Source organism: Hyla sarda, chromosome 2 (genome assembly GCF_029499605.1).
Source record: "Hyla sarda isolate aHylSar1 chromosome 2, aHylSar1.hap1, whole genome shotgun sequence".
Taxonomy (NCBI): domain Eukaryota; kingdom Metazoa; phylum Chordata; class Amphibia; order Anura; family Hylidae; genus Hyla; species Hyla sarda.
In genome coordinates this window covers 80,209,894-80,232,865 of record NC_079190.1, presented here as the reverse complement: position 1 = coordinate 80,232,865, position 22,972 = coordinate 80,209,894, and positions in this window count along the sequence as shown.

Here is a 22,972-nt window from a genome sequence, read left to right as displayed (position 1 = left end):
AAAGGAAGAGATTGGCATTCAAACAGACATTTCTCAATTTTGGCATAGAGTTGGTTGTCACGAAGTCTCTGAAGAACCATACGGACATGCTGGCGGTGTTCTTCTAGATTAGCAGAAAAAATTAGGATATCGTCCAGATATACAACAACACAGGAGTATAACAAATCACGAAAAATTTCATTGACAAAGTCTTGGAAGACGGCAGGGGCGTTGCACAGTCCAAAGGGCATGACCAGATACTCAAAGTGTCCATCTCTGGTGTTAAATGCCGTTTTCCACTCGTCCCCCTCTCTGATGCGGATGAGGTTATAGGCGCCTCTTAAGTCCAATTTAGTGAAGATGTGGGCACCTTGGAGGCGATCAAAGAGTTCAGAGATGAGGGGTAAGGGGTAGCGGTTCTTAACCGTGATTTTATTAAGACCGCGGTAGTCAATGCAAGGACGTAGGGAGCCATCTTTTTTGGACACAAAGAAAAATCCGGCTCCGGCAGGAGAGGAGGATTTACGGATAAAGCCCTTTTTTAGATTCTCCTGGACGTATTCGGACATGGCAAGAGTCTCTGGGGCAGAGAGAGGATAAATTCTGCCCCGGGGTGGAGTAGTGCCCGGGAGGAGGTCGATAGGGCAATCATAAGGCCTGTGAGGAGGTAGAGTCTCAGCTTGTTTTTTGCAGAAAACATCCGCGAAGTCCATATAGGCCTTAGGGAGACCGGTTACTGGAGGAACCACAGAGTTACGGCAAGGGTTACTGGGAACCGGTTTTAGACAGTTCTTGGAACAAGAGGACCCCCAACTCTTGATCTCCCCAGTGGACCAATCCAGGGTAGGGGAATGAAGTTGAAGCCAGGGAAGTCCAAGGAGAATTTCCGAGGTGCAATTGGGGAGGACCAAAAGTTCAATCCTCTCATGATGAGATCCGATGCTCATAAGAAGGGGCTCCGTGCGGAAACGTATGGTACAGTCCAATCTTTCATTATTTACACAATTGATGTAGAGGGGTCTGGCGAGACTGGTCACCGGGATGTTGAACCTGTTGACGAGAGAGGCCAAAATAAAATTTCCTGCAGATCCTGAGTCCAAGAAGGCCACTGTAGAGAAGGAGAAGGCAGAGGCAGACATCCGCACAGGCACAGTAAGACGTGGAGAAGCAGAGTAGACATCAAGGACTGTCTCACCATTGTGCGGAGTCAGCGTACGTCTTTCCAGGCGAGGAGGACGGATAGGACAATCTCTCAGGAAGTGTTCGGTACTAGCACAGTACAGGCAGAGGTTCTCCATACGGCGTCGTGTCCTCTCTTGAGGTGTCAGGCGAGACCGGTCGACCTGCATAGCCTCCACGGCGGGAGGCACAGGAACAGATTGCAGGGGACCAGAGGAGAGAGGAGCCGAGGAGAAGAAACGCCTCGTGCGAACAGAGTCCATATCTTGGCGGAGTTCCTGACGCCTTTCGGAAAAACGCATGTCAATGCGAGTGGCTAGGTGAATAAGTTCATGTAGATTAGCAGGAATTTCTCGTGCGGCCAGAACATCTTTAATGTTGCTGGATAGGCCTTTTTTGAAGGTCGCGCAGAGGGCCTCATTATTCCAGGACAATTCTGAAGCAAGAGTACGGAATTGTACGGCATACTCGCCAACGGAAGAATTACCCTGGACCAGGTTCAACAGGGCAGTCTCAGCAGAAGAGGCTCGGGCAGGTTCCTCAAAGACACTTCGGATTTCCGAGAAGAAGGAGTGTACAGAGGCAGTGACGGGGTCATTGCGGTCCCAGAGCGGTGTGGCCCATGACAGGGCTTTTCCGGACAGAAGGCTGACTACGAAAGCCACCTTAGACCTTTCAGTGGGAAACAGGTCCGACATCATCTCCAGATGCAGGGAACATTGGGAAAGAAAGCCACGGCAAAACTTAGAGTCCCCATCAAATTTATCCGGCAAGGATAAGCGTATCCCAGGAGCGGCCACTCGCTGCGGAGGAGGTGCAGGAGCTGGCGGAGGAGATGACTGCTGAAGCTGTGGTAGTAACTGTTGTAGCATAACGGTCAGTTGAGACAGCTGTTGGCCTTGTTGCGCTATCTGTTGTGACTGCTGGGCGACCACCGTGGTGAGGTCAGCGACAACTGGCAGAGGAACTTCAGCGGGATCCATGGCCGGATCTACTGTCACGATGCCGGCTGGCAGGTAGTGGATCCTCTGTGCCAGAGAGGGATTGGCGTGGACCGTGCTAGTGGACCGGTTCTAAGCCACTACTGGTTTTCACCAGAGCCCGCCGCAAAGCGGGATGGTCTTGCTGCGGCGGTAGTGACCAGGTCGTATCCACTAGCAACGGCTCACCTCTCTGGCTGCTGAAGATAGGCGCGGTACAAGGGAGTAGGCAAAAGCAAGGTCGGACGTAGCAGAAGGTCGGGGCAGGCAGCAAGGATCGTAGTCAGGGGCAACGGCAGAAGGTCTGGAAACACAGGCAAGGAACACACAAGGAACGCTTTCACTGGCACTAAGGCAACAAGATCCGGCAAGGGAGTGCAGGGGAAGTGAGGTGATATAGGGAAGTGCACAGGTGAACACACTAATTGGGACCACTGCGCCAATCAGCGGCGCAGTGGCCCTTTAAATCGCAGAGACCCGGCGCGCGCGCGCCCTAGGGAGCGGGGCCGCGCGCGCCGGGACAGAACAGACGGAGAGCGAGTCAGGTAGGGGAGCCGGGGTGCGCATCGCGAGCGGGCGCTACCCGCATCGCGAATCGCATCCCGGCTGGCAGCGGAATCGCAGCGCCCCGGGTCAGAGGACGTGACCGGAGCGCTGCCGCGGGGAGAGTGAAGCGAGCGCTCCGGGGAGGAGCGGGGACCCGGAGCGCTCGGCGTAACACCAATGTTCTTCTGTAGACAGGTCCACTTTAACGAGCACAGTTTGAGGTGTTCAGAGGTGTTGATCTCCCAATGCCGCACTCATTCTGCCACCCTTTTGTATTTCACCCCTCCTCCCCCCCCCCCCCCCACTTGTTACAAATCCTGGTTAATGTTATTCTTTAAATTTACTGCAGAGAAACTTGTGAAATTCTATTAGTACATTGTGTAGCATAGTAACATAGTGTAGTTCTCACACATTTTAAAATTCCACCCAGTCTTAAAACACCTCCACCCAATGTATATCATTTCCCAAGTGCTTCAATGAGGTTCATCATGTTCACACTACAATCTCAGCCGTTTATGTATAAGGTTAAGTAGGATTTTCCTTTGTATTTCTCTTTCCTTCTTAATGTAAAGGGTCCCCAATTGGGGTGAGGGACACATTGGACCAGGACTTCCACCCCTCTCGTTTTTTCCTACTTTGTTCCCTTTACCTCCTTCTCCCCTGTTACTAGTGTGTATAGCTGAGTTGCAGGTGTGAGGTGAACTTGGCACTGCAGGAGTCATTATTGGATTGGTGAATGTAGCATGTGGCGGGACCCGGCAGTGTCCAGGAGCAGTGTCCCTCCCATCCTTCCCCTTTCTAACATACATAGTAACATAGTTTGTAAGGTTGAAATTAGATAATAGTCTATCTAGTTCAACCTAAAACCCTACTGTGTTAATCCAGAGGAAGGCACCCCCCCCCCCCATGAGGCTGATGGCACTTGCCTAATGACAGAGGAAAAACTCCTTCCTGACCCCAATATGGCGATCAGAATAAATCCCTGGATCAGCGTTCTATCCCCATAAATCTTCTAATGTCATTGCTCTCTAGAAAAACATCCAGACCCCCTTGAACTTGTTTATTGAGTCAGACATCCCAACATCATGGGGCAGAGAGTTCCATAGTCTCACTGCTCTTACAGTAAAGAATCCCCATCTGTGATTATAGTGAATCTTTCTTTCCACTAGACGTAGAGGATAGCCCCCATGTAATGGTTACCGGCCTAGGTATAAATAGATCACTAGAAATATCTCTGTACTGTCCATTCATATATTTGTACATTGTGATTAGATCACCCCTAAGACGTCTTTTCTCTAAACTAAATAACCCCAAGCTTGATAACCTGTCTTGGTCCTGTAATCCTCCCATACCATTAATCATCATTGTCACCCTCCTCTGCACCCTCTCCAGTTCAGCCATGTCCTTCTTATATACAGGTGCCCAGAATTGGAGACAATACTCCATACGTGGTCTGACAAGTGATTTATACGATTAATTGTTGAGGTTGTTCCATAAGAGGGCGTTTAGTTCCCCAGGAATTCTGGGAGAGCTAGGTTTTGACGGTTAAAGTTATTTTGAATTGCAGAAACATGCTGTGTTATATATTAATAATACATTTTAAGTTGTGGGGTTTCTGGTTCGGTGAGAGACTGTTCGTGTTTGGAGCTACATTTCCTCATACAGTGCAGCAAGTTTTCCAAATAGACTTCAAATGAAATGATAGACTCCTGCATCCATTACTAGAGGAAGCTTAGGAGCCCACTGTGTAATGTGTTATCATGAGTTACTGAGTTCTATGTATAATTGTCAGTAAGTGAGTAACATTTTAGATTTGCTATGCCAGGGTCTTTGGAAGCTGCAATGGCTGCTAAATTGGTTATTATCCAGTTTTCAGGAAACAGTTTTAACTAAGAAATGGTTATACAGGATTTTTTTGCAAATGAATTAAGGAAGCTGGCTGACTATATTTACTGGGAATATTACCATGGGGTTCACTGGGCTAGAGTGTGGTAGGTTGGCCATCATTAAATTTAGTCTTATAGTGGTTATTCTGCCTTCTTGGTGTTCTGATTCTCCCGAAAAGTCTTGAGTGACACAGTCCAAAGTCTAAGGCCGAACCTCTCTGATGAACACTTAAAGAGTACCTGTCACCAAACTAAACTTTTAATATACTGTTCCTTATGTAATTATAAGACACTTAGCTATTTACTTGTTGTTACAATTCTTAACCTTTATATGTTTTTAATGGGATTGAAAAAACGGCCACTAGGTGGCTCTGTTCTGTTCCCTGTGCAAGTCAAACAGTTAGTTTGGTCTCTTCTTGGCCTGGCAGAAGACCAAACTCAGGAAGTGCATGCGGGGCATGGTGAGGCACAGCTCTCACAGGCTTCAGTGACATCATGCCTGCTGGGGAACACTCACTTTGTCCTGCCGGGAGCTCACACAATGTGAGCAAGGGGAAAGGTATGATATAGAAGACAGGAGGGGTGTTAGGATTAGTTAGGTAATATAATATGAGTTAGTTTAGAAAATATGGTTTGATGACAGGTACTCTTTAAGAGTTTGAGGAACCTTTGGAGTACTTCATGGGTCAGTGGCTGGTGCATTGGATGTAGGATCCAGGGGTCTTTCTGTGGATTTACGTATCTCTACTGATGATCATTTCTGTGTAGCCTTTACCATTACTTTCACATTCTGAATTATAACAAATAGATGTATACTTTATTAGTCAAATTCTGCACTGGAATATGTTTCTATTTCACTGATATAATGGAAAAAGGGATTCATAGCCTTCTGCTTATTTCTATCTTCACTGATAAGCAATACTTCAGAAAAGAGCTACCTCAAGCACAGCATACACATTAGATATGTGTTGGCTCAACCCACCGTTTTTTGGGGTTCTCCTCAGGGATTGCACACTGTATATGTACACTTACACACAGAAAGCTAGTGGGACCGCCATTGACTACTTTGCCTAGAATGAGCAGAGATTTACATGAATAAATGACTAGTTATTCTAGAACTTTTCCCACAAAACTATATTTGTGGGAAATATAGTTCAAACTGCTCAGCTCCTTCTGCCCTATAACAGTGATCGCCAACCTATGGCATGTGTGCCACAGGTGGCACGCCGAGCCCCCTCTATGGGCATGCGGCCATAGTTCGCCATCAGCCCATTTGGGACATCCCTGTGTCCCGAAAGATCTTTTAGGGACACAAGGATGTCCCTGTTACCTTTCTGTGGCCCCGCGTTAACTTTAAAAACACCTGGAGGTAGCGCACTCAGGGACATCACTGACCTCCCATGAGTGCGCCCATAGCAACAGCAGAGCAGAGCGGAGCAGCGAGGAGGAGGAGGATGCGCGCTCATGGTAAGTTACCTGTATAAACGTCATCTCCAGTGTTCCGACCACCGCTCCTCCAGCTCCGCGACCTAATGTTATGGCCTGTAAGCCATAGCAGTAGATTGTGACCCCTGACCGGAGGAGAAGTGATCAGAGCACTGAAGTGGGACAGTACACAGGCATACAGCCTCCAGCCATACACTGTATATGGCTGAAGGCTCTATGTCTGTGGGGGAACTATACTACACCTAATGTGGGGAACCTTTTTTGCACCTAATATGGGGGAACTATACTGCACCTAATGTAGGGGAACTATACTGCACCTAATTTGGGGAACTATACTGCACAATATGCAGGGGGAACTATACTGCACCTAATGTGGGGGAACTATACTGCACCTAATGTGGGGAACTATACTGCACCTAATGTGGGAGAACTATACTGCACTTAATGTGGGGAACTATACTGCACCTAATGTGGGGGAGCTACACTGCACCTAATGTGGGGGAGCTATACTGCACCTAATGTGGGGGAACTATACTGCACCTAATGTGGGGTAACTATACTGCACCTAATGTGGGGAAACTATACTGCACCTAATGTGGGGGGAATTATACTGCCAACCTAATGTGGGGGGAACTATACTGCCAACCTAATGTGGGGGGAACTATACTGTCAACCTAATGTGAGGGAACTATACTGCCAACCTAATGTGGGGGGAACTATACTGCCAACTTAATGTGGGGGCAACTATACTGCACCTAATGTGGGGGGAACTATACTGCACCTAATGTGGGGGAACTATACTGCACCTAATGTGGGGGGAACTATACTGCACCTAATGTGGGGGAACTATACTGCCAACCTAATATGGGGGAACAATACTGCCAAACTAATTTGTGGGAACTATACTGCCCATCTAATGTGGGGGAACTATACTGCCAACCTAATATGGGGGAACTATATTGCCGACTTAATGTGGGGGAGCTATACTGCCCACCTAATGTGGGGGAACTATATTGCCAGCCTAATGTTGGGCAACTATACTGCCAACCTAATGTGGGGGAGCTATACTGCCAGCCTAATGTTGGGGAACTATACTGCCAACCTAATGTGGGGGGACTTATACTGCACATAATGTGGGGGGGACTGTGCTGCCAATCTAATGTGGGGGAACTATAAACTATCAATAAAAAAAAAACAAGTTTGGATCATTGAACTCTGTTGTGTTCTTCTTTTAAAACAAAATATGTAAATTAGTTATGGCAACTGTATGAGTTGTTTTTTCTAAACTTAAACCTCAGTATTCTGATTAAATTGCTGTGCCGGCACTTTGAGGGGAAAAAAGTTGGTGCGCATTACGGTTTGGGCACTCGGGCTCAAAAAGGTTCGGCATCACTGCTCTATAACATGAAACATGCAGCCTACAGGTGGAGGTGCGTGTTAAACTTAGGCTTAAAGGGGTACCCCGCCCCTAGACATCTTATCCTCTATCCAAAGGATAGGGGATAAGATGTCAGATCGCGGGGGTTCTGCCGCTGGGGACCCCTGGGATCTCGGCTGCAGGACCTACCTGTTGCGGCTTCCGGCAGCGCTGGAGGCTTCGGCTCCCGACCACGGTGACGTGAGATCGTGACGTCACGACTCCGCCCCCGTGTGATGTCACGCCCCGCCCCTCAATGCAAGTCTATGGGAGGGGGCGTGACACGGGGGCGGTGTCGTGATGTCACGATCTCACGTCACCGTGGTCGGGAGGCGTTAGGATGAGAGCCTCCAGCGCTGCTGGAAGCCGCAACAGGTGGGTCCTGCAGCCGAGATCCCGGGGGTCACCAGCAGCGGGACCCCTGCGATCTGACATCTTATCCCCTATCCTTTCGATAGGGGATAAGATATCTAGGGGCAGAGTACCCCTTTAATACTTGTACTCGGGGCTTAAAGGGGTAGTCCAGTGGTGAAAAACTTATCCCCTATCCTAAGGATAGGGGATAAGTTTGAGATCGCGGGGGTCCGACCGCTGGGGCCCCCCGCAATCTCTCTGTACGGGGCCCCGGCTCTCCGCCGAGATAGCGGGTGTCGACCCCCGCACGAGGCGGCGGCCGACACGCCCCCTCAATACATCTCAATGGCAGAGCCGGAGATTGCCGAAGGCAGCGCTTCGGCTCTGCCATAGAGTTGTATTGAGGGGGCGTGTCGGCCGCTGCTTCGTGCGGAGGTCGACACGCCCCCTTCCCGCGGGCTCTCAGGGCTCCGTACAGGAGATCGCGGGGGGCCCCAGGGGTCGGACCCCCCACGATCTGCAACTTATCCCCTATCCTTAAGATAGGGGATAAGTTGTAAACCACTGAGTCACCATTGGACTACTCCTTTAATACTTGTGCTTCTGGCTGCAACGTTGCACGCGTACTTGTATTAATAATATAAACCTTACCATAGCGGTCAGAGGTGTGCCATGAACTGCGTCCGAAGGCATGCCTATAGGGCAAAAGTCAAACCAAATAGGATGAAAGCAATGGGGGAGATTTATCAAAACCTGTCCAGAGGAAAAGTTACTGAGTTGCCTATAGCAACCAATCAGATCGCTTCTTTCATTTTTCAGAGGCCTTTTCAAAAATGAAAAAGGCAATCTAATTGGTTGCTATGGGCAACTCAGCAACCTTAACTCTGGACACGTTTTGATGAATCTCCCCCAATGTTCATAATTATCACGACTCCATACCACACATTTGCAGCATGCCCATCTCATACTATATGCTGAAAAATATCTAGCCCACTCAACACGCTCTGCTCCCAGAAAGGCCCGCACAGGAGATCGCGGGGGATGATATATCTCCTTTAAGACACTTTCAGAATGGTGTTTGATATGTTTCTGGGGCTGGTGTAAAAATGAAAAATAAAAAAAGTAATACTTACCTGCCCAAACCCCCACAGCTCCCTATGCTGCTCCTTTCGCTCCCCCCACTGCTCATCTCTTCTTCCTGCTTCTGAGACAAGGATTTAGATCAGGATCAGCCCACTCAGCTAATGAGGATCGGTGGGGAAAGAACAGGGAGGTAATGGAATGGGAGCTGTGGGCTACCGAGAGGGGTAACAGTTCTACACGTAACAGCTGTCGTCTGTGCCTGTCCGCCCCTGTCGTTCTTTATCCTTTCCACCATTCTGTAAGTAGCACATTTCTATTCTAATTTTTTTTTCATATATTTCTTTTACAGTACATATATATTTTTATAATGTAGTATAATAATCTACACTGTTCTGTATCATATGTATATGATGTAAGAGCAAAAACAGACATCAAACACAATGGTGGAACAAGATGTCTTTTCTTGCAGCCTCTTGTTGACCTAGCATTGTACAAAACAAATGTATAAAAATGGATCCATTGGAATCTTTTTGTGAGACAATTTCCATTTGTCTGTCCCGATGAAAATATCCTGATGTTAATGGATGGCCATAGACACTTCCAACCATAAAGGAAACTCTATTAAAACCTATGGACATTTAAAAAGGACAGGCAAACCTAGTGTGACCCTAGCCAACTGTGTTATCCAAGCATGGCGTGAACAGAGTGCTATACAGACATAACCCTGATTCTAATGACTTTATTGATACAAGACCCTCACTATTTAAAATATACAAAGCAGTGAGGCTCTGGCTGTACAGTACTGGATAGTGAAAGCATTCAGGAGAAGTAGAAGATCTTGTGCATTTCTTCATCTTAATGCTCCCTCTTTTGACAGAGTTCTGGTATTGCAATGAGAAAGAAAGTTTTGTTAGTCTATCATGTAGGTTACACAGATGCTATTGTTACTTTCTGCTACCGAAAACAATAAGCTTAAAGGGGTTATCCAGGAAAAAACTTATATATATATATATATATATATATATGTATATATATATATATATATAACTCAACATGTGTGTGTGTGTGTGTATGTATGTATGTGTGTTCCAGCATCACGTCCAAACGGCTAAAGATATTAACATGAAACTTGGCACACATGTTACTTATATGTCAACAACAAACATAGGATAGGTAATTTAACCCTTACTCACCCCCATTTGCCAGGGGTTGGGGTTTATGTTTAAAGTCCCATACAAGTCTATGGAAAATATATGTTACTGCATAACTTCCAAACGGCTGGAGATATTTCGATAATACTTGGTCACATGTTACTTATATGTCCACTTAAAATATAGGATAGTGGACGGGATAGGAGGATGGGATAGGAGGATGGGATAGGAGGTCAAGATATGAGGACGGGATGGGAGGTCATGATAGGAGGTCGGGATAGGAGGTCGGGATAGGAGGTCAGGAAGGAGGTCGGGATAGGAGGACGGAATAGGAGGACGGGATAGGAGGTCAAGATATGAGGACGGGATGGGAGGTCATGATAGGAGGTCGGGATAGGAGGTCGGGATAGGAGGACGGGATAGACGGACTGGATAGGAGGGCGGGACAGGAGGACGGAAAAGGAGGACGGGAAAGGAGGTTGGGATATGAGGACGGGAAAGGAGGACGGGAAAGGAGGACGGGATAGGAGGACGGGAAAGGAGGTCGAGATATGAGGACGGGAAAGGAGGACGGGATAGGATTAGGAAGGAAAAACCGGGCAACGCCGGGTACTCAGCTAGTATATATATATCAACTGGCTCCAGAAAGATAAAAACAGATTTGTAAATTACTTCTATTAAAAAATCTTAACCCTTCCAGTAATTCTCAGCTGCTGAAGTTGAGTTGTTCTTTTCTGTCTGGCAACAGTGCTTTCTGCTGACATCTCTGCTTGTCTCGGGAACTGCACAGAGTAGAAGAGGTTTGCTATGGGGATTTGCTTCTACTCCCGAGACACATGTCATCAGAGAGCACGCTCCCTCCCATAGACTTGCATTGAGGGGGCATGGTGTGACATCACAAAGGGCATCCCCCGCAGCCCGAACCCAGTGTTCGGAACAAAATGTTCCGAACACTGGGGCAGTGGAGTACCCCTTTAAAGCCAAATGCAGGACTGATTTTAAAAGATAGGAGAATTGAATAAGTTGTGTTTGGATTTCTCTTTTCCTTAAAAAGATTTGGAAATAGAATGAAGCAAACACACTATAACCAAGATGTTTGTATCAAGCCATTGACCAAAGTCTCTTATACACTAAGGCTGTTGGCTGTCCAGGCATGCTTGGAGTTGTAATCTTGCAACATCTGGAGATGCACAGTTTGGAGACCACTGCACTAGGGCATTTAGTAAAGCTATTTATAAAGTGCATGTAGTGATTTAAAATCTAATAACATGTGCAGTACAGATGCTATGAAACCATAGAGTGAGCTAGTTATGGTTGTGTTCACAATTGTCTGTCTCCTCTGTTCATATATGACTTTTTCAAAGGGGTTATCCAGGAATAGAAAAATAGAACTACTTTCTTTCAAAAACAGCTCCCCTTCTGTCTCCAGGTTGGCTGTGGTTCTGCAGCTCAGTTCCATTGAAGTGAATGCAGCCAAGTCACCCAACCTGGAGACAGACGAGGAGCTGTGTTTTAGAGAAATTAGCTGTGTTTTTCTATTCCTGGATAACCCCTTTAAATTGGTACTCTGCTGGAAAAAATTTTTTTTAAATCAACTGGTGTCAGAAAGTTAAAATGATTTGTAAATTACTTCTATTTAAAGGGTACCTCTAATCAAATAAACTTTTGATATATTTTAGATTAATGAATGTTGAATAACTTTCCAATAGCATGTTAATGAAAAATATGTTTCTTTCTATTGTATTTTTCCCGATCAGTCCTGTCAGCAAGCATTTCTGACTCATGCTGGAGTCCTAAACACTCAGAGCTGCCAGCCTGCTTTGTTCACAGCCAAACAGTCTGTGAACAAAGCAGGCTGGCAGCTCTGAGGGTTCTCCTTTGTGAACAAAGCAGACTGGCAGCTCGTAGTGTTTAGGACTCCAGCATGAGTCTGAAATGCTTGCTGCCAGGACTGGTAGGGAGACTCCTAGTGGTCATTTCTTCACAGATTTTCTTTAGAAATCTCAATTCTTCAAGTACTTATCAGCTGCTCTATGTTCCACAGTTATTTTCTTTTTGAATTTCCTTTCTGTCTGACCACAGTTCTGTCTGCTGACACCTCTGTCCAGAGTAGGAACTGTCCAGAGTAGGAGCAAATCCCCATAGCAAACCTCTCCTGCTTTGGACAGTTCCTGAAATGGACAGAGGTGTCAGCAAAGAGCACTGTGGTCAGACAGAAAGGATATTCAAACAGAAAATAACTTCCTCTGTAGTATACAGCAGCTGATAAGTACTGGAAGGGTTAAAGGAGTACTCCAGGATAAGAAAACTTATCCCCTATCCTAAGGATAGGGGATGAGTTTCAGATCTCGGGTGGGGGGGGGGGTCCGACCACTGGGGCCCCCGTGATCTCCTGTACGGGGCTCTCGGCTCTTTGCCGAAATAGCTCATTTCGACCACCGCATGATGCGGCGTCTGACACACCCCTCAATACATTTCTATGGCAGAGGTGGAGGCTGCTGATTGCAGCGCTCCGGCTCTCCCATAGAGATGTATTGAGGGGGCGTGTCGGCTGCCGCGTCATGCGGTGGTCGGACACAGCCCCTGGCCGCTGACTGTCGGGGCCCCGTACGGGAGATCGCGGGGGGCCCCAGCGGTCGAACCTGCGATCTGAAACTTATCCCCTATCCTTAGGATAGGGGATATATTTTCTTAACCCGGAGCACTCCTTTAAGATTTTTGAATATAAGTAATTTACAAATCTGTTTAACTTTCTGGCATCAGTTGATTTATAAAAAATGTTTTCCAGTGGAGTACCCCTTTAAGGGTAGGAAACAAATGTCATAGCTGATTCTATAGATTTTAATGAAAAAAAAAAAAAAGATAAAGGACAACTGCAGCGGAATTACACTTATCCCCTATACACAGGATAGGGGATAAGTGTTTGATCGTGGGGGGTCCGACCGCTGGGACCCCCCTCGATCTCCCTAACGAGGCGCCGCCATTAGCGCCCATGGTGACGTAGCGTTGACCTAGAGGTCGACGGTGACGCCCCATCTCCTCCCCGTCCCCATACAGTTCTATGGGGGATGCGGGGAGGCACGAATGCTGCCTCCCCGCCTCTCCCATAGAGATGTATGGAGGAGGTGTGCCGGCCGCAACGTCATGCTTCGGCTGGCACGCCCCCTGCACGGGAGAGCCGCTGCCCCGTACAGGAGATCGCCGGGGGCCCCAGCGTTCGGACCCCCCGCGATCAAACACTTATCCCCTATCTTGAGCATAGGGGATAAGTGTTTGTACCGCTGCAGATGTCCTTTAATTTCACTGATCCCTGCCCATGGTGCCAAGGTCCCACAAATCTTTACTTCTTAGTCCAAATCTCATCACACAATGGATACCAATCAATGTCCAGTCAAAAACCCACAAAAAGAGAACTATAGTGGAAAGTTTTTCTTTTTCTTTCATGTGCTGATCCCCTCCATTGCTATTTGAAAATGGCCTAAATATGTAGTGTGCTATGAAGGAGATCAACATTAATGTAGTTCATTCCTCATCAGTCAATACAATTTAAACTGCCTTTTTTTTCCCTTTTCTTTTCTATTTTATTCACCCCTGGGGCGAAGAGAATTCCATCATCGCTAAGATTACCTGTTAGACCAGTTTCGAACAAAAATGATTGAAAAACCAGGTTAAGATATCCACTAACTTACATAATAGCATAATAGCATTACATTCTTATTTTGCAGGCCGGGGAATAACTATAGGTAGTGCAGAAGCAAAACGGAGCGAAACATATGTAAGGGTCCGGCATGTCCCTGGGTATGACTTATGATATCATCTGGTACTGGTTATATTATTTGTCTGCTACACTCTGCTATATTACTTGTCATTCTGTTTACTACCTTTACTTTTGGCTCAGCATGAGTGTCATACATAGGTTTTTTTCTATATACCCATTCATAGCCTGCCCTGGTATGTGCTTACCAAAGTGTTTTCCTATAGTGCCATTTCATTTTATATATGTTTTATTGTCTGTATATTATTCAATAAAGATTATTTTTGTATTATTGTTATTACTGCCTTTGGTTAGTGTTCATTTTTTGATGTAGAGAGTTAGTATCACACTACCCGCTTATACTTACCTTGCAGTGGTTGATCCCTGCAGGATGTCTTTTGGAGTATGTAGTGCAGAAATTGTATTTGGAGTATGTAGTGCAGACCCTGGTGACTATAGGGGCCCAAAAACATCTCTGCCACACAAAAAGACATTAGTATAAACAGCATATTGTAATGTGGGGGAGGGGGTGCAAAGGACTTTCCGCTAGAGGTCCAAGAGATTCCCATTCAACAGCATATACAGCAGAGTCAGAAGCAGACAGCAACATAGTTATATAGGGGGAGATTTATGAAAAGCTGTCCAGAGGAAAAGTTGCCCATAGCAACCAATCAGATCACTGCTTTCATTTTTGAAAAGGTCTCTGAAAAATGAAAGCAGTGATCTGATTGGTTGCTATGGGCAACTAAGCAACTTTTCCTCTGGACGGGTTTTGATAAATCTCCCCCATAGTTCTTACAGCATTACTGTCATTTGAAAAATCTTTTGATATGTTGTCCATTACGAGGTATTAGTGACAGTCCTCTTCACTCACTGGCGGCCATTCCGTCTGACATATTCACTGCATAGACTAAAGCAGTCAGATTTGATTGATTGACAGCTGGGGAGTGAAGGGTGCGGGTTGGGTCCTAACTTTTGACATGTCTGGGCGACATGTCAAATGTTTTTTCAAATGAGAGTGATGCTTTTTTTTTTTTTTAAAGAAGGAAAAAATCCCTTATGCCAATTGCCACATACCTGGGGAAAAATTCCTTCCCGACTCCAATAGATCAATGTAGAAGGTACGTCGGCTAGGGTCCAGTAACTAGTTATAAGGATGGTACTCAGCACTCACCAATCTTGCAAATTTATTAAGCCATAACAGGGTACAAGAGGGACATGTTTCAGTGTAGGAGCCTTCCTCAGCTGGGTACCATTATTATTACTAGTGTTGAGCGGCATAGGCCATATTCGAATTCGCGATATTTCCCGAATATATGAACGAATATTCGTCGTATATTAGCTAAATTCGCATATTCGGAATATTCGCGTTATATTTTCGCATATGCAAAAATTTGCGTATGCGAAAATTAGCATAGGTGAGAATTAGCATATACAAAAATTAGCATAAGCGAAAATTCGTATATGCGAAGATTACCATATGCAAATTTTTGCATATGCGAAAATTCGCACGCCAGTCTCACACAGTAGTATTAGACCCTTCTTTACACCACACAAGCTGGAAGCAGAGAGGGGTGATCACTGTGATGTGTACTATAAAAAAAATTTACATTAAAAAAATTAAAAATATTAGTAATTACGAATATATATTGCTATATTCGCGAATATGTGATATTCGCAAATAAAATTCAAATTGCGAATATTCGTGAGCAACACCAATTATTACCAGTTCCTATGGAACAATTTCCAAACCTCCAGGAATCTAGTAAGAAAAATATCCTTTTATTTAATACAGTAACATCACAACATCATTTGGCAGAGAGTTCCATAGTCTCCCTGCACTTACAGTAAAGAATCCCCATCTGTGATGATGGTGAAAACCTTCTTTCTTCTAGATGTGAAGGATGCCCCCTTGTGATGGCTAAAGGCTTAGGTGTAAAAAAAGATCACTCGAAAGATCTCTGTCCATTTATATATTTGTAGACTTTGATCAGATCCCCCGAAGATGTCTTTTCCAAAACTAACCCCAAGCTTGGTAATCTGCATTCATTGTGTTGTGGCCTTGTTGAGTTACTGCCCCTCAGCTCTCACTGAAGTGAATAGGAGTTGCACCCCAGCCATTACACAATGTATGGAGCTGTCTGCTTCTGGCTCTGTATATGTGGGCATGGCGACTCTGGCAAACGGCTAACGCCTGCTGTTGGTACCACACTGATATCGATAACCTATTCTGACAATTGCCCATCAATGAAAGAAGTCCATATAAAACACTTCAAAGTTGGTCATAATCATGATGCAGCTGTAATCTCTAGTATCTTCTATATATGACACATGGGGCTTCCAGCTAGAACCAGTACTGATACATGAAGTCTATTGTGTACAGCAGTTTGCACACCAGATGCCAGTTTTTTGAGGATGAAGCGGGGTGTTTTGTGGACTTGGCAAGGATTTTCGGTGACCCACATCTGCGTATTTTGAGAGTTTACATAGCCGGCTAAGTGAAGGCATGCTTTGTCTATAAACCCAGTGTCATGAAGAATATTCAGATTGATGGCGACAGCAGTTTCCAACCAACTGCAAATGAACATTGAGCAAGAAATTGCTGCAGCAGCACCGAACATGGTTACCAAAGTGAGCAATATGGAGCGTTGGGTTCGGGCGTGCTTGACCGCAAACCAAGGACACTTTTAGTACATGTTACGAGCGGTTTCTGATTCCCATTTAGTAAGATCTGTTTTGAACAAATATGATTAAAATGTCATCAGTTTTTGACATTTTTAATTTAAATTACATTTTAAATTATTTATCAAATTATAGCTGATTTCTCCAGGCCTCCAGCGGGTGGGATCGAAACAGTTATAGGATTTGGCATCTCCTCATCTGTAAAGAAGTAGAACCCCCAGAATCCTGAGGTGTGGTGTATTTATTCATTTGAATACAGAAACAAATTTACAGCCAAATTTGTGCAAAAAAGATTTCAAGATGGAGTTTAACTTATGAAATGAATCAGCTGTATCCACAGAAAAGGTTACAGAGAAGACATTCATTTTACCACAAACCTCTGACTGTATCTCTGGCCGCTGATGGTTTTACCCAGTGACAGAATCAGTGCTGTACAAAGCAGCGCTCAAAGCCTGGAGTGATAACGTCTACTGTAACCCACCAACAGAGGATTATGGGAATGCAGGGGATTATTTCTGGACCATCTGTTATAGCTGGATTGTTGATGGAGGGAATGACAAAACCAAATTTTATTTTGATTCTGACCTCTATGACAATACTCAATGTAGCAAGGGACACAAATAAAAAATAGTATATCTAATGGAGCATAGTAAGAGTTAAACTGCCAATCAGCACTGATTGAGTAGTATAGGCCAGTTGGTTTATCCTGCTGTTCAGGAATACTGCTTAGTGTCCCATCGGGGGTGCCAACTTCAGTAGGTGAATGAGTGAAAATCCATACAGTGGCAAATGAGAATATGCAAAGTTGCACTCACCTGATTCGTAGTGGATACAAATAAAAGGACTTTATTTCAAGGTGCAGCAGAATCACAGGTTCTACAAGCGGGAGTATCTTTTATTAGGCTGTGTATATACATAAACAGCCTAATAAAAGATTATGATTCCCATATTACACAGTAGTGGTAATACAGAGTGTGCATTTTGTTTTTGTTTCATGAAGCTTTTAAAGCAGATGTTCTTATATTTGATTAAAGGGGTAGTCCAGTGGTGAAAAACATATCCCCTATCCTAAGGATAGGGGATAAGTTTGAGATCGCGGGGGGGGGGGGGGGGGGGGGTCCGACCGCTGGGGCCCCCTGCGATCTCTCTGTACGGGGCCCCGGCTCTCCGCCGAGATAGCGGGTGTCGACCCCCCCTCAATACATCTCAATGGCAGAGCCGGAGATTGCCGAAAGCAGCGCTTCGGCTCTCCCATAGAGTTGTATTGAGGGGGCGTGTCGGCCGCCGCCTCGTGCGGAGGTCAACACGCCCCCTTCCCGCGGGCTGTTGGGGCTCCGTACAGGAGATCGCAGGGGGCCCCAGCGGTCGGACCCCCCGCGATCTGCAACTTATCCCCTATCCTTAGGATAGGGGATAAGTTGCTCACCACTGAGTCACCACTGGACTACTCCTTTAAGGCTAGGACTCCACTGAGACTTTTGCCCTGCGATTTTCGTGGCATAAAAACGCCAGAAAAAAACACCCGAAAAACTTCCACAGTTTTTCCCTGCGTTTTGGCGTTTTTTTCATGCGTTTTTAACCTTGTGGGGAATTTGCCTTTTTTGGCCCCTTTGGCTTTTTTTTTTACAAAATGTTATTACTTTTTTTTATAAAGTGTGTGTGTTTAAATTTTCCCCCCAAATTTTTTATGTAGTACTACTACTCCCAGCATGGAACACACTGTTCCATGATGGGAGTAGTAGTACCTGTACTATAGACATATCACCCCGGGTGTCAGACTGACACCCAATGCGATCGTCCATAAAATAGCAGAGATGCGGCTCTATACAGCGCTCACACCTCTGCTCTGTACTCTGAGTGATGTTCTATTCACATCACTGGCCGTTCATATTTTCCGCCATGAAGTGGTGATTGGCCGGATGGTTGCAGCCAATCACAGCTCTGAGGAAAATATGAATGAATGAGTGGCCGGAGTATAGTGCAGAGCAGGGATGCGAGCAATGTATACAGCCGCTCCATCTCTGCTAGAGATGAGCGAACTTACAGTAAATTAGATTCGTCACGAACTTCTTGGCTCGGCAGTTCATGACTTATCCTGCATAAATTAGTTCAGCTTTCAGGTGCTCCGGTGGGCTGGAAAAGGTGAATACAGTCCTAGGAAAGAGTCTCCTAGGACTGTATCCACCTTTTCCAGCCCACGGGAGCACCTGAAAGCTGAACTCATTTATGCAGGAAATGTCAGCAACCGCCGAGCCGAGAAGTTCGTGACAAATCGAATTCACTGTAAGTTCGCTCATCTCTAATCTCTGCTATAGACAGGATGACCGCAGCGGGTGTCAGTAGTGATACCCGCTGTGATCTGTTCTTACCTGCATGTACTCCTATTCCCAACATGGAGCACACTCTGCTCCATGCTGGCAGCTGTAGTACCTACATTAATAGACAGATCGCAGCGAGTGTAATTTCTGACACATGATGCGATCTGTCTATTAATGCAGGTACTACAGCTCCCAGCCTGGAGCAGAGTGTACTCCATGTTGGGAGTAGTAGTACTTGTAGTTAAGGAAAGATCACAGCGGGCATCACTCCTGACACCCGCTGTGATCCTCCTGCATAATGTATGGATGCAGCGGCCTCTCTTCTATGGTCCCCTGCACTGCCGTATATATACACATATTCCTAGAGCTGTGATTGGCTGGAACCATCTGGCCAATCACAGCTCTCTGCAGGAAATATGAATATGTATATATATATATATATATATATATATATATATATATATATACGGTAGTGCAGGGGACCATAGAAGAGCGGCTGGATGCATCTATACATTATACAGGAGGATCGCAATGGGCGATCTGTCAATTAGTACTGGTAATACTACTCCCATTATGGAACAGTGTGTTCCATGCTGGGAGTAGTAGTACTACCTAAAAATTGTAAAAAAAAAAAAAAGTGAAAAACACACACTAAATTTTTATTATTGTCGGCTAAATTTTTAGTGCTTTATCCGCCCACATAAATTGATCCCTGTTAAAAAAATTAATAAACATTTTGTAATAAAAAAGATGAATCTCGTTAGATACAATTTTCTCCATCACTACTGTATCTCTTTTATAATTTTTTTATGGTACCCTACGAAATTTTAATAAAAAAAAAGGTATCTCATCATTATTTTTTTGGGATCGCTAAAGTCCAAAAAAGAATAAAAACCGCCTGCAAAAACGCAAAATTTAAAACCAACATGGCGTTTTTCTTGGTGTTTTTGCTCTCCCATAGACTTCTATGGGATGAAAACGCCACACTAAGTTTTGTCGGGCGATTTGAAAATCCAGCCTCTGAGCCCGAAATTGCTGAAAAAACGCCAAAAGGATTAAAAAAAAATGCCAAACTGAAAAACGCTAAGTGAATCTGGGATTTTGCAGTTTACTATTGACTTGCAGCTAACATCTGGACCCAGCGTTTTTTCACTGAAAAAAACGCTGTGCGGGAAAATTGGCGTTTTTTTATGGTGTTTTTGCAAAAAAAAAAAAAAACCTCAGTGGAGTTGTCTTAGCACAAGCATTTCAAGTATTGCTATCGATGTCTGATCAGTGGGGTCCAACCAAGGTAAGCCTCCCTAATAACTGGAACAATAGCTGTCTTCTCCAACAAGAGATTGATGTGCCTATAGCTTTTCTAGTTTTGCTTAGGGCTTTACACTTACCACATACACACATCACATTTACACACTGACCACATTATATTCTCCCAGTATTTCACTGGCTTTTTCATATGTTGTGCTGCAAACTTTATACAAGCTTCAACATGCTTTTTATTTAGCAATAAAGTCTTGCGTGGTGAGCGTGCATACCGGCCATAGTGGCGGAGTGCATTACTTACAGTTTTCTGAGACAACAGTACCTGCTTATTCCCGGTCTTATTGAAGGTCTCCACAAGTGTCCTTGACTCTCGGACAACACTTTGATTATTCTTTCACTCCTCAAAAATCTTGAGACAGCGGTTTGCTTTTACCCAATGAGCAATGAGACATTTTTGTAGCCATCAGTTGGGACTAAATCAGCTGATATTGTTTTAGAGTGTCTGGATTGTTTTTTTAAATTAATATATTTCAGCTGTTGTCTTGGCCTTCCATGCCTTTTTGCACATCCCTTTCTTTAGGTGTTAAATAGTTTCTTCCAGTGTAATTTCCCATTATTACCAGGGGTGTGGAAATTTAATTTAAAACTACTTGTCCACGGGACTAAAATAGAGCAAAATCTACTCATGACGATCCACTTGTCCGGGCCAATTTTCGCTTTTACACTCTTTTTTCCCCTCCGAGCTAATAGCCATAACTACCTACTATTATGATACCTTTTAATTTTTCAATAACCTATTCCCCGAACCCCCCCAAAATTTTTTTTTTTTTTTTTAATATACGAGGCTGTATGAGGAGGACTCCCTTTTGCACCATAATCAGTTTTTTGAATCAGTACAATTTTGGTATTGATCTGACTTTAATTGTTTTTTAACTTTTTTTTCTGGGATATTATAAAAATTGTAATTAAGTGTTTTTTATTTACATCATTTACTGTATGGATACAAAATGTAATAATTTTAATAGTTCGTACAATTACGCACGCAGCGATACTAAATATGTTTATTTTTATTAGGTTTACACATTTTTATATAGGAAAAGGAGGCGATTTGAACTAAAACTTATTAAAACTTTAGACTTTTTAGGAGGAATCATTAGATTTATCATAGAGATCAATAGCGTTCTATTGAGCCCCATTGATCCATGTGCTCTGCGATCCATTGATAGATCCTGGCTGGACTAGGCTCTATCAATGACAGAGCCACAGACACCAGGGAACAGAGGTAGGCCCGCCGGCTACCTCTATAGTGGATTTCCCCCCCAAGATCACGCTGTGGGGGGGCGCGGCGATCAACCCCACTGGACCACCAGGGAGCATTCACATGTCTCTTTAGATGCTGCTGTCAGCTTTGACAGCGGTGATCTAAAGGGTAAATAGCCAGCCGCGGCAGCCCCCAGCTACTGAGAACAGCCGGGGGGCTGCAGAGTATGGAGCAGGCACGAGTCGGGAGCCCGCTCCATACAGACTGCTGAGCGCCGCCAAGCTTGTCAGGTCCGGCTCTGCTTGCCCAAAGCCGGGCTAAGGGCCAGAAAAATTCACCTGCCCGGCACCCGAAACTGAAATGTCCCGGCCGTTGTGCGATAGAAATTGTTATATGTAAAACAGGGATGTGGAATTCCTAAGCTTATTTGTTTTGGTTTCGTTGTATTTATGCATCACTTGGGTTGTTACCAAAATTTTGTGAAAATTTCATTTCAATAGCACCTTTAGAAATACATTTAGTGACAAAAATGGCACTGTTCAAAATATACATGTTGGTCATCCCACTCCACTAATATTAAAGGGGTACTCCGGCTCTAGACGTCTTATCCCCCCATCCGAAGGATCGCCATCGCAATCTCGCTGCTGCACCCATTTGTCATCAGCCTCACAGAGCGAAGATCGTTCCTTGTCTGATGACTCACGATACAGGGGCCAGAGTAACGTGATGTCACGCCTGCCCCCTCAATGATCTTCGCTCCATGAGGCTGATTACAAGTGGGTGCAGCAGGGAGATTGCGTGGGGGGTTGGGTCCCAGTGGCAGGACCCCTGCGATCAGACATCTTATTATAGGGAATAAGATGTCTAGGGCTGGAGTACCCCTTTAAAGTGTATTACTACCTAAACAATAGGTTCCTATAGGCTCACAATATTTCTGAATTCGTTTCAGATCACTTAATAAAAACCTCAAAATAATGCATGATCTATAGAAATAAAAAACAAAAAAAATTATACAAAAACCCCTTTAAAAAGATATCCAAAAGAGAAAAGATAGTAAAATAAAAAAATGTAAGGATAGAGATTATATATGTTTGTAAATCCTAACCAGCATTTTATTTTTTTAAGTTATGCCCTCATGACTAGACCAAAAAGGTCACATTTAGTTATGTTGCATTTTAAGAGATCCCAAATTTTGTTTGTTTTGTGGGACACAATGGGGTTTCAAATATTTTAATATTTAATATTAATATTTTAAGATGTCTAGGGACAGAGTACCCCTTTAAGGCTGTTTATTCAATAAGTATTTACCCCAAAAATGAATCCACTAGTTATCCAGTGCATAGTGATAAATATGTAAATTGTTAAGCGGTGCTATAGGCATATTATAGCAATACCCTTTTTAACTTTACAAAAGGGAATAGGAAAATCAGAAAGTGACTTCTTGTTTAAAATCTGGTTTTTATGTTAAAGGGGTACTCCGGTGGAATTTTTCTCTCTTCTACTTTAAAGCAACTGGTGCCAGAAATTTAATACAGATTTGTAAATTACTTCTATTAAAAAAAAATCTTAATCCTTCCAGTACTTATTAGCTGCTTAATACTACAGAGGAATTTATTTTCATTTTGGAACACAGAGCTCTCTGCTGATATCACGAGCACAGTGCTCTCTGACAT